The sequence below is a fragment of the Anas acuta genome, chromosome 1 (assembly GCF_963932015.1).
Source record: "Anas acuta chromosome 1, bAnaAcu1.1, whole genome shotgun sequence".
Taxonomy (NCBI): domain Eukaryota; kingdom Metazoa; phylum Chordata; class Aves; order Anseriformes; family Anatidae; genus Anas; species Anas acuta.
The window spans coordinates 30,735,531-30,747,558 of record NC_088979.1 but is presented as its reverse complement, the minus strand read 5'-3'; the positions used below and the strand labels follow the sequence as shown (position 1 = coordinate 30,747,558).

The 12,028-nt window shown below is 45.2% G+C and overlaps 1 protein-coding gene across 7 annotated transcripts in view; it reads right to left on the bottom strand.

Annotated features, from left to right (window-relative positions):
* The window catches only part of ENOX1 (ecto-NOX disulfide-thiol exchanger 1), a 360,411-nt gene extending 350,888 nt beyond the window's left edge, over nucleotides 1–9,523 (bottom strand). For 4 of the 7 annotated variants that reach the window (XM_068675281.1, XM_068675261.1, XM_068675252.1 and 1 more), the window contains exon 1: nucleotides 9,126–9,521. The gene's annotated coding sequence lies outside the window, so the exon portion shown is untranslated. Of the gene's footprint in view, nucleotides 1–324; nucleotides 437–9,125 lie in introns of those variants that run through there. The other 3 variants (XM_068675336.1, XM_068675334.1, XM_068675271.1) reach the window with 3 other exon arrangements.
* Between the last annotated feature and the right edge of the window lie 2,505 nt (nucleotides 9,524–12,028).

Sequence of the window (12,028 nt, the reverse complement as noted above, 5' to 3'; positions counted from 1 at the left end):
GTCCTTTAAGTTTTCATACATAGCAGCCTGCCAGAAATACCTCTGTTTATACTCTGCTTGAAAACTGTGGAAGCCAGATACCTGCACACAGAGGAGGCATGAGGCACCACCCCTTTACAGCCAGTAAATCCACACAGAGTGCTTGTTCACGTCCAGGTGCCTGCCATCCTTATCTGCCAGCAGAGGACCATAAACATACACTTTTTTGGTGCATCTATTACCATACTACCCTGAGCTGTGATCTCATCAAACTTCACTGCTAAGCAAGGGTCATAACTCCATGGAAAATTCTCAATAAGCTAAGTGACTAAGTGGATCACTTACGCAGTAAATGCTCTTTCTTCTGAGCTGGTGCTGAAGTAATGCCAACATCCACCGCAAGTCATCAGAAGAGATTAATCCATGGATCTTTGCCACCAAACTCTAAGCCTCTACCACTGCAGAATGTGAGGGAACTGTTTGTTTCACTTGGTAGCAACAGCAAGCTCTTACTCTATATGCACAGGAGACACCAAATTAGGGTATAACACAATTTCACAGAATGTCAGACCAGCAAAACACTAGGAAGCAATCTGCTACTTTCAGATGAAACAAACTTATTTGTCATCACTGAAAATCCTCTTGACTCTTCTTACAAGGGCACAAGTATCAGCACCTCTTCTAAGAGTGTGCTCTCACTCCAGTTATTGCATTCCACCTCCCTAAGTGCACCCCATGCCTTTATCAGCTACTTCTATTTCATTTCTTTGTCTCCCTGTCAAAATGCTTGCTAACAGGTATGGATAAGTCTAAACAGTTGTAAAAAACAGTGTTAAACTATCACTGTATTCTACCCCAGACACACCTGTTGTGTCCTGAAACTTTTTTACACTGTGTATAGGGCACAAACTCCTTTAAAATCTACATAAAGCCAACCTGTCATTCCAAAATAATTGTGTTATCCACTCTGGTCACAGAGGAACTGTTCTGTTGATGAGATCTAGCATACCAATGGTCACATCCTAAACATTAATACTATCTTAAATATACCTATGGGGGAAGGGAGAGGAAAAAAAAAAAAAAAAAAAAAAAAAAAAGCCTTTAAAGTCTCATTTAAATTATTTCCAAAAATAAAGATCTATTAACGTAAACAAATTGTAATTAAGACAGTTGTTGACCTAGCTCCTCTGTGCAAGGACAACAGACAGAATAATAACCTTGCACTTTGACAGCATCTTTCATCCGAAAGGATTCCATCCAACAAGCCTGAGCTTGCACACACTTACAAAGAGCACTTAAAGCACTTAACATACAGGAGTAATCCTAAGTAAACTAACCTACCTAATTTCACTATCATCAACTACCTAGCTTTACCCACTCAGTTGTATGGGTTATTTTGTCTACCTTATCCATCCATCAAAAAAATTATCCATCCATCAAAAAAACTGCCCTTCTAATACTAGCAACGCATAGGCAACAACTTCAGTCCCAATCCTTAGGCTCTGCGCTAAAAACCCTTCTTCCATTTTGTTTCAACCTCTTCTCAGACCTCCATCAACAACACTACCAACCAGCCCCCAGAGACAAGGTCCAGCAAGGGCTGAACCTGGTTTACACATCAAAGGATTTCTTTTTAAAGTTACCTGGGGTGTACCAGAAGTGCATTGTTTGCAGACCAATTTTTTTCCCCCATATTATGCTGCACACAGGAAATCTAGAGGAAGCCTAAACCTGGCTTCTAGAACTTCATTACGTGGCTTTCTCGCACCAAAACTTATTTAAACCAAAAGCCAGTCTCACCAAACAGCTCTGCCACAGAACAGCTTTCACTTGAGTTTGGCACTCATGCAAAATTGCTGTTTTAATCATCGTCCAGCATGGAAATGTTATTCCAAATCACCTGTTTTTACCTTATGATTACTAAAATAGACCTTGTTTAATTAGTTGGCTGCAAGGTATCCACAACACATGACAGAGGGAAATCCACCTCCTCCCCTGCAATTTGTATGGCTTTTGGAAAACTTTTCCCTATGATACCAGACTGCACTATGTTTGTTTGTTGTTTTTTTGTTTTTGTTTTTTTTTTCTTGTTTGTTTTTCTCCTGAATACTTGCTTCAGAGTAAAATAAATTACAAGAAACTGTTGTAATAGCATCATTCCAGGCAAGGGTTCCTCAAGAAAACACCCAGTATACCATGAACCTGCATCTTGCCTGGCTGTTTTCACCCAGACTGAGTGGACGAGGGAGCTATTTGAAGCAGTACACCCTGAGAAACATTATTCATGCTTCTGTCCTCCTCTCACGGCCTCTTCCAGAAAACAAGTCACTGACAGTACTCATCTGGACTTGCACTGCACTAGCCAGATCGCAGCAGACAACTGGTGAGAGATCATAATGGGTACAGAAGCAGGGAGGGACACAAAGGGATAATTAGCAAGTTCTACTGCTTCATCATTCATACCTGATGGCAGTGAGCTTCATTATTTGAAGAAGCAAAATACTGCAGAAGCTGTCACCCCTGTGCCCCCTATACCACACTGAGATGCTCACTGTCTTCAAAAGGGAGAAAAAAAAAAAAAAAAGAGAGAAAAAAAAAAGAGTTGTTTACTATAAAATCTACTGTAGCTAATCCTTGCATATCCATCATCCCAGCATCAGATCAACCTGAGCCCATATGATGACCCTGCTCTGAGTGATGCTTTTTTAAAACCATAAAACCCAACTGTCTTGGCACTGGAAATTGCTTTGCCAAGGTACAAACACTCCAGCTTGAGAAAAATCAAGTCAAGGATGGCTGGCCCAGGATCTGACCTAGTTTCTCCTATAACCTTCAGCTCAAACTAGAGCAAGCCACAGACACAAAAAAGAGCTGTTAGATCTTGTACTCCTAGACCTTTAAAATGCAGAATCTTTTCTTCCAGTACATTTTTAGTGACTTGCCTACAGAAAGGACTTGCCTAAAACTCTTATTTTAAACATTTGAAAGGGAGGTTCTCACTACACCTAGGCTAATATAAGCCCTAATACATATTCCTGTCATTAAGCCCAGAGTTCATCTTAAGCTTTTTCTTCCTTTATTTCATGATGAGGATGACAGGACAGTGGAACAGGTTGCCCAGAAAAGCTGTGGATGAGCCACCACTGGAAGTTTTCAAAGTTGGGATGTACAGGGCATTCAGCAACCTGTCTAATGGATGACACCCCTGACCACATCAGCAGGGTGGGATTAGGTGACCAAACCATTCTATGATTCTCTTCTCCCACATAATGCACTGAAAAAAAATAGATTCCTTCGACTGTAATACATTTCAGAAATCTCAATATATTTTAATAATCTACTCACATTTGGTGCCAGGCTAAATATATATATATTTCTGAATGTTTCCCCTCAAGCTAGTTCCTTTGGACATCTGAGCATTTTGTTGCTCTTCTTTGAGCTCTGCTGAAATAGCCTTTAACATCCTGTTGATATGGTATTCAGTTTTCAGATGTGTTTGAGGTGGACGTGTACAAAAATGAATCATAGAATGGTTTGGGTTGGAAGAGACCTTAAAGATCATCTAACTCTAACCCTCCTGCCATGGGCAGGGGCACCTCCCACCAGCCCAGGTTGCCCAAAGCCCCATCCAGCCTGGCCTTGAGCACCTCCAGGGATGGGGCATCCACAGCTTCTCTGGGCAGCCTGTGCCAGTGCCTCTGAGGGAAGAATTTCCTCCTAACTTCTAACCTTTAAGGTCCCTTCCAAACCTCTGATCTGAATCTCCCCTCTTGCAGTATTAAACCATTCCATCTCATCCTATCACTCCATCCTCTGACAAAGAGTCCCTCCCCAGCTTTCCTGTAGGCACTGGAAGGCCACTGTAAGGTCTCCCTAGAGCCTTCTCTTCTCCAGGCTGTACAACCCCAACTCCCTCAGCCTGTCTGCACAGGAGACGTGCTCCAGCCCCTTGACCATCTTCATGGCCCTCCTCCATTCTAACAGCCCCACATCTTTGTGCTGAGGGCCCCAGAGCTGAACGCTCCAGGTGGGGCCTCACGAGAGCAGAGCAGAGGGGGACAATCACCTCCCTCACCCTGCTGGCCACGCTTCTTTAGACGCAGCCCAGGATATGGGTGGTTTCTGGGTTGCAAGCACACATTGCTGGCTCATGGTGAGCTTCTCGTGTGCCAACACCTCCAGGTCCTTCTCCTCAGGGCAGCGCTCAACGCATTTGAGGAATCTCACTTCTTTGTTCACTGGCATAGCACCTTTTTGTTGTCAGCTCAACTACAAACTGTGCTGTTCTGTAATCAAGTCACACTGCGAACCTGTGTATTGCTTCCTGCTGGGTCTTAATTCTAGATTACTTCAAGCATTGCTATTATCCATCAGTAAATTCCCAATTTGAGACCTCCTCTCCTATGAGCCCGCCTTTTCATGAACTTTGTTCCCTTTGCTCTACTATCCTGTAACAATTCTACTTAAGTTCAGTTTACTCCAAAGCAAAGATGTTGTTAGTTTCAAAGGTTACAGGTTTTGCTTGAGGCCCCTATTCAACAAAGCATTTAATTACATGCCTAACTTTAACCACATGCTTAAATCCAATTGATCTCAGCAAGCAGAGATGAGCTTAAGCATATGTTAAAAAAGAAAAAAAAAAAAAAAAAAAGTTAGGCATGCAAGTCAATGCTTTGCTGAACAAAATCCTCAGTTTCTGTAATCACATGGATGATTTATTTTCCATATTTGGCAAGAATTGACAGCTCAATGCTTTCATGTTACAGGATTTAAAAATGAGGCTTCACGAGAGTCCAAAACTGACATCATGCTTTTGTTCCTTTCTTAAAATAAGAAAGGGAAATAAATACTTAAGCAAATATTCAACAGTACGACAATCATTAAGCCTCTAGGATTTAAACACACAGTAACTCTACATTCTCGTTACTGCAGCACCCTCTGAAAAAGATAAAATAAAATTAAAAAGCCCTGTGAAAATGTTTAAAAAAGACTTGCCGCACGTGCATCTCAGTAAGATAAGCAGCATGTTCCCTGCTAGCTCGTTAGCCACTGCCATCACTGCATAGTTAAATGGTGAGAACAAAGCTGTCAATTTCTTAATTCTTTTCTAACTAAACACATTTAAATAAAATGGATTTAACTCATTGCTCTGAGAAAGATTTAGGGGGGAGAAGTGGCAAGAAGATAGCAGTCTTTGGTTTTGGTCATGGGTTGACTACTTCTACAGGTCTCCAACCCACATGACAGCAGATGTATGATTTTACGTCGATAAACAACAAATGCAGTTGGAATAACAGGAATTTCACTGAGAGTGTTTAAAATCACTTCCAAATGTCTTCCATTGTTTACATGCAGACTACTCCATGACCTTTCTCTTAATTGTTTTGTTTTGTTTTGCTTTATTTGAGCTTTTTTGTTTTCTCTGCTTTCCCTCATTCTGCTGCCTGGTAACTACAGGTAGGGGCTACATGGAATGGAGTTAGGCAGCCATACCAAGTGTGCTCGGCGTACCACCTAACTGTACGGGTCTGGCTTTGGGAGCAGTGCCATCTGAGAAAGAAATGATGAAGAAAAAAAAAGGAAAATTACTACTTCCTCTCCAACCATAAAGCCTTCCAAAATTCAATTAACGTGTTCTAAACTAAACTGTCAACACATGCTATGGCAATAAAATGCTTAATTTCAAATGTATACAAGAAAGTAGCTGCTCATTGATATTTATCAGAATTTTAATATCCCCTGACCATTGCATTTCCACCATTGTTACTGAAGCGGCATTTGTTGTAACACTTTTGTCCCTCAGTAGTTACGATGAGCCCTAAAAATCCTATAGACAATATATATAATCACACCTGTCGTATCACTTAAATAGCACTACAAACCCCAAAAGCCACTCAGAGATGTAGTTCCCACCCCTAGCACAAATAGCATTGTTTACTAATGATTACTAAAGGATTACATTTGCTGTTTTCCCCACAGCAAATACATCTTGTGATTTTAGGGTTTCTAAGATGGAAATGACACCTTTGCTTTCACAGATTCAGTGGTGCAACCAATAGGAAAACCACCCATGTTCATTTACAGCACAACCGCTGTAAATGCTGCTGGATACCCAAGACCCGTAGGTAAAACTCTGAACAACTTTTGGCCACTTTCTACTACAAAGGAAGGGCAGGAGGCAAAGAGGCAGAAGTGTAGAAACTCCTCTGTGCCGCTGTGCGTACAACTACTCATCTGTGACTGCTCATCTCCTTTTCCCACTGCGGTTCTAAGCACTAACACCTGCTGGAAAGCTGAAACCCGATAGGCAGTAAGTACAGATACAGGGTTAGATCCACAGCCTGCACTAATGGATTTTTTCGGATAGATGGCAGTGCACAAAGTGCATCTGAGACTGGTCCAGGGTCGAGAATCCATTTCAATGCTCAGACACTAACTAAGGGAATTACCGCATTATCAAAAGCGCTTTTAGAAAGATCATGGCTTCAGACCCTGTCCTGCTGCACTGGGATATCTTTAGCTCTTTTGAAGGGGTGAGCTGGGTGCCAAGAACATAAAAGTGGCAAAGCAGCGCTTTGGATTTTATTTCCCATTCCTGTGAGTGGCAAGGGGGATGTTTATTTTTTATTTTTTTTTTAATGCATTCTAACAAACGTGGTTTTAAAGCACAAAGCTAAAAGATGATTAGGAAGACAAAGTATGAGATCCGGCATACCGGACACAGCAGATCATTAAACTGGTTCTCTGGGGTCGGTGACAGTATAGATATAGAAATATTCCAGCAATAAAAAAGGGCATTTCAAATCACTCTCATTGGCAACAAAATCTACAAATACTACTCACTTTGTGCCCTCCTCATTCTAACACAGCAAAGAAAGCAGCGTGAAATTTTAACCATTTAACTGCATTTAGCCTGGCAAGTCCCTTTCTCACAAAAGGAAAACCCTAACAAAGCAACCGAAATGCACAGGAGCGGATCTCACTACACGGCTGGCAGTTCTGTGCCCACTTTGGGGTTTCGACACGCAGCTCTCATGATGTGGAAGCATCCACCACCGTTTTGTTTTCTGTTCACAGTAGGGGGTTGCTAGGAAACAAAATACTATTGTCTGATTTCATGATCTATTGCCTGGTTTGCCTGGCGTGAGCGTCTTCTGAAGCTATCACCGGATTATTTTACATTGCATGGAGATTAAGACTAACATTAAAACACATGCATGAAATGAGAGGAATGGTAAAAAAAAAAAAAAAAAAAAAAAAAAAAAAAAGAAAAGCCTTAACATTCAGAGGAAAGAAGACAAAGTATCCTGGAAAAATGAGCTCTGGTAGCCTGGTGCTATTTATGTACATACACACTGGCACGTGCATCACCGCTCCCTTACTGTACCTATAGTTTTGTGGACTTGTCGGAGACTCTCTCGCCTCCGAGGACACAAAACGTTCCCTTACTACTGGAGAGCTACTGTACGCTGCAAGTTCTGTAAATACCACATGCTGCAGAACGCCTGGTGCCGCCGAGCAAACACACTGGAGTCATTTTTTCCAGATTTCAGCTGAGGGTTGTTTTGGTGCCTTAATTTCTTTATGTAATCGGTTTTGCACATTTGGACTGAGAGAGGTCTAAGACAATTCCCCCCCTCGCCCTCCCCTTGGCTGTAATGCAAATAAATAAATAAATGAAAGCATCAGGAAAAGAGATCTAGAATTGAAAGCCACAAAAGCACATTTCACCTCTTTTTTACAGCAAGGCATCTTTGTGAAGGGAGAGATTAAAGCACTATTAGGCACCCACGTTTCTTTAGTTCTATGAAGCATCCCCACAGCACACACGGAGACCTCAACACCAAAAAAAATACACACTCACTCTTAAAAAGCTGAGAGGGAGATGGAGAGACTTCTGTACAATGCGTTACAGAAAGAGGTTTCAAATAAAACCTGCAGAGTAGTTATTACTCTTTTATGCATATCTACGATTTCGCACCACGCACAACACGCGCTATTTCAAAGTCCTTTCAACTTATTTATTAATGTCAACGCATTTTATCATTCCGTTTTAAATTCCGGGAAAAAAAAAATAATAATAATAATGAATGAGGCATGTTGCAAAGGGCATCAAAGCTCTTGACACACTACAGCAGAACTTCCAGCGATAAAAAGAGAAAAGTAACAACAGGCAAGACAGAAAATACACCCGGGCTTCTCGCCTCCCCTGCCCAGGGATGGATTCCCTCAGACCCCAACCTTCCTCACGGCCACCAGCCCTCTCCAAAACCACCCTGGGGATGAAAGAGCGAGAGGAAAAGGCAAGGCAGCTTCTTTCGCAGCCCAGACAACAGCAAGATTAGATCAAAGCACCGGGAGATGGACACGACCCGCAGCCAATCCCGGGTAGGATACGGCTTTTCCCCGGCTGGGAAGCTCCTAGGGTAACCCCACCGCCACCCCGGGATGCTGGGGCGTGCAGCATCACCCCGACACCTCCTCCCAAGCGCTCGCTCGGGCACCGGGGGGGGGGGACAGAGGAGGAGAGCGACGGGACAGCCACCCCCGGAGCCGCCACCGCTCCGGGAGCTGCAGGGGGGGCTGCCTTGCCGCAGCTGGGGGCGCCTGGCTCCCCGCAGCCACCAGCAGGGCTTTGCCAGGGGGGACACGGGTTTTGTAGGGTCCCCGGTCCCTGCTGGACAGAGCTGGGGGGTTCGGAGGGTGCTCCCCTTTTTTTTTTTTTTTTGGGGGGGGGGCACAAAAGGGGGTTCCCAGCCCAGCCCGGTGGGGGGGCGGCGGCAACTGCAATTTCCAAAAAAAAAATAAACAAGCAAGAAAAGGGTAAATAAATAAATATATAAATATAAATAAATGGCCCGCTAGCGGGGGAGTGGGGGGGGGGGGGGTATGGGTAGGGTGAACACCCCAAAAGCAGCCGGCCCCCAAACAAGAGCCGAAGCCGGGCGCCCAGGAGAGCAAACTTTCCGACTCACCGGGGAGAGCCGGTGCCGGGGGGGGGGGGGACTGTGCACGGCCCCCGGGAAGCGGAGCAGGGACCGGGACCGGGATCGGGATCGGGACCGGGATCAAGGAGGGGGACAGCGCGGCTCGCCCCGCTCCCCTCGCCCTCCTTCCCTCCCTCCCCCTGCCCTCCCCGTACCTACCGGCTGCCGGTGCGGGGCCGCGGAGCAGCGGGAGCCGCCGCCCGCCCCCTCTCCTTTCCTCCCCTCCCCTTTTTCCCTTTTTCCTTTCCTTTTTCCTCTCCCTTCCCCTCCCCGGCGGCGCTGCAGCGGGCGGAGGACGCCCCGCGGCGGCGGGGAGCGGGGGGCCGGGGAGGAGGCGGCGGCCGCTGCCGATGCACAGGGGAAGGAAGGAAGGGAGCGAGCGGTGTGTCCGTGTGTCTGTCTGTCTGTCTGTCTGTCTGTTTGTCTGGGTGCGGGTGTGTGTGTGGTGTGTGTGAGAGCGGCGGGGAGGGATGCTGCAAGGGAGCGAGGGAAAATTCTCCCCTCCCAGCGAAGCCGCCGACAAATGGCAAGGCAGGTGTGCAGGGGAGGCAAGGCTCCCGGAGGATGAGGAGGAGGAGGAGGAGGAAGAAAAAGAAAAAAGAGGAGGAGGAGGAGTGGGGGGAGGCGGCCGGGGGTGGGCGGTGAGGAGGAGGGCGGGGAGCACGGAGCCCGGCGGCTGGAGCGGCCCCGAGGAGGAGGAGGGGGAGGAGGATGAGGAGGAGGATGAGGAGGAGGAGGAAGAAGAAGAAGCGGCACCGGGGAGCCCAGGGCAACAGGGGGAGGTCCCCCAAGTTGTCCCCCAAGCCTCTGCTCAAACTGCCCCAGCCGCGGCTTTGGGAGCTGCATCCCACCCCGTGGGCTCCCGGGGCGCCCCCTGCGAGAAGTCCGGGGGTCGGACACGGGGATGGGGACAGGGTGGGAAGGGGGCTTGGGCTCAGCTTTCCTTCAGGAAAGGGGCAGCTGGCCGAGGGCAGAGCATCCCTGCTCAGGGCACTGGTGGCAATAAGCAGTTCCCAAAATCCCAGCTGCTCCTAGAGGTGCCGCCTAACACCTCGGTGGAGAAAAGACCTAGCCAAGGCCTTTGGGGTTGAATTTCAGCCCTGACAAGGGGTGTTTGCGAGTCTGAACTCTTCGTGCTGCTTGGGAAAAGCTTGTTCCTCTCCTGGCCTGAGCTGCCATGGGAGGCTGCTGGAAGCGGCCCCATTGCGCTGGAGAGATGGCCGTGATTTAGTGCTGGAGAAAGCCTTTGTATGCCCATTTATAACAGGTTTCAGCACACTTCTGGGTGACGATTAGTTGGTAAGTGAAAAGTGGCTGTGGCTGAAAGGTGGAAACTAACATCAGATATTAAATATTGCACGCGGCAGCTATGATTTCTAGTAGTAGGAAGAAAATCTGATAGAAAAAATCTCCAGCCTCTCCTTTTTTCACAGTACTTCTTCCACCAAAGTGGCACTGAATTACATCCACAGGTATTGGGCTAATTGTGTATGCTCGCCAGCCCATCATTTTGGGTTTACCAGCAAACACGCTTATGCAACAGAAGCAATTTCCACACCACTGGGCTCATCTGATTTAAATGACACTGGCTTGTGTTGCCTCCATGAGTAGCTTTTTTCCCCTGGCTGGCAGGGTTAGTGTCACAGCTTCAGTTTGAGAAGTGACAACAAATAATACTGACACAAATTATCCCAAGCAATGCAAGGGCATACACGTAGAGGACAAAAAACAGGAACTAATGCACTACCTTAGGTAAGTGTTAACTACCTCTGCTGAGGAGCAGGAGCCACTCTTTGCCCAGCTGTGAAGATGTGGATTACTTATTTCTTCATGATTTTTGTTTTGTTTTGTTTTGTTTTGCTTTTCAGTTGTGATACAGATAGCTATATAAAGGAAAAATTGCTGGAGGCATTTCTGTTAGATGTAGCCCTGACAAAAGTAAGATGTAATTATAACTTGGGTATCCTATTCTATACTATTTACAGTAAAACACATCTATTTAGTACTTTGAAGCACAGACATTAATCCTGTTCATTCTTAAGCAACCACCTACTTTTAAAAAGCCTGCGGAAAACTCCTGGAGAAGTTCATGAACAACTCATATTTATGCACAATTGACACACACAATTTACACTTTTAGCATAAATTGGTTTGGGAAATGAAGGACTAGTTAATAAATCACATCACTTCCAGTGTCTGAATATATTTCTTAAGTTTGTTGCATTTACCTGCATTGAATTTGCTTCTTTCTAACACTGAATGCAGTTGTACTTGGAAACACACACATGTACAACTATGGAAAGAAAAAAAAAGAAAAAAAAAAGAAAGCATTTTAAGTATACTCCTCTTAACCGTTGTGTAAGCCTTGGCTGATATTGAAATAGAGGTAAAAAATATCTCTGCCAATAGCGGCCCTGTTTAATGTACCTGACTGAAGTGTCAAAACTTGATAAAGTCATTTCATTAAGGCAATTTAGGCTTGTTCTCTTCTCCTGTCCCCAAGAACTGTCTGGATGAGCGCAGGCACCCAAACACTCACGCACCCACCCGTGTGTGTGCATGCACAAATCTGCAGAGCCAGGTGGTGTCTGCTCTGTGCGATTTTTACCAACACAGGCTCCTTGCCTCATGTATTCGCTATTTGTAGGTCAGTACACTGCCAGGTCCCAGCCAAGATTTCGCTGTGTTTGGTTCTCAATAGCTCTCAGGAAGTTGCTGGCTTGACCCTGGAGACTTTACAGTCTAATTTTTTAATAACTGAAGGATTTTTATTATTATTATTTTAAAAAGACACATTTTAGCTGCCTCGTAAGCATGCATTATAACCAAAGGCTTCAATAGGAGCTGCACAGACGTATCTGAGAGCACAATTAGGCCCTCTGGACCTTTTAAAGCTTCAAAAAATAGTCATGTGTAATTCCTTCTTCTGTGGATACTGCAAGCTTTAAGAGAATTTCTGAAAGCTGTAAATTCCTATTTATCCACTAAGAGGCTCACAGGCAATCTTCCCTTAATGGAAATAGAACTGTAAAGCCGAAACATTAATATACACAATATGATCC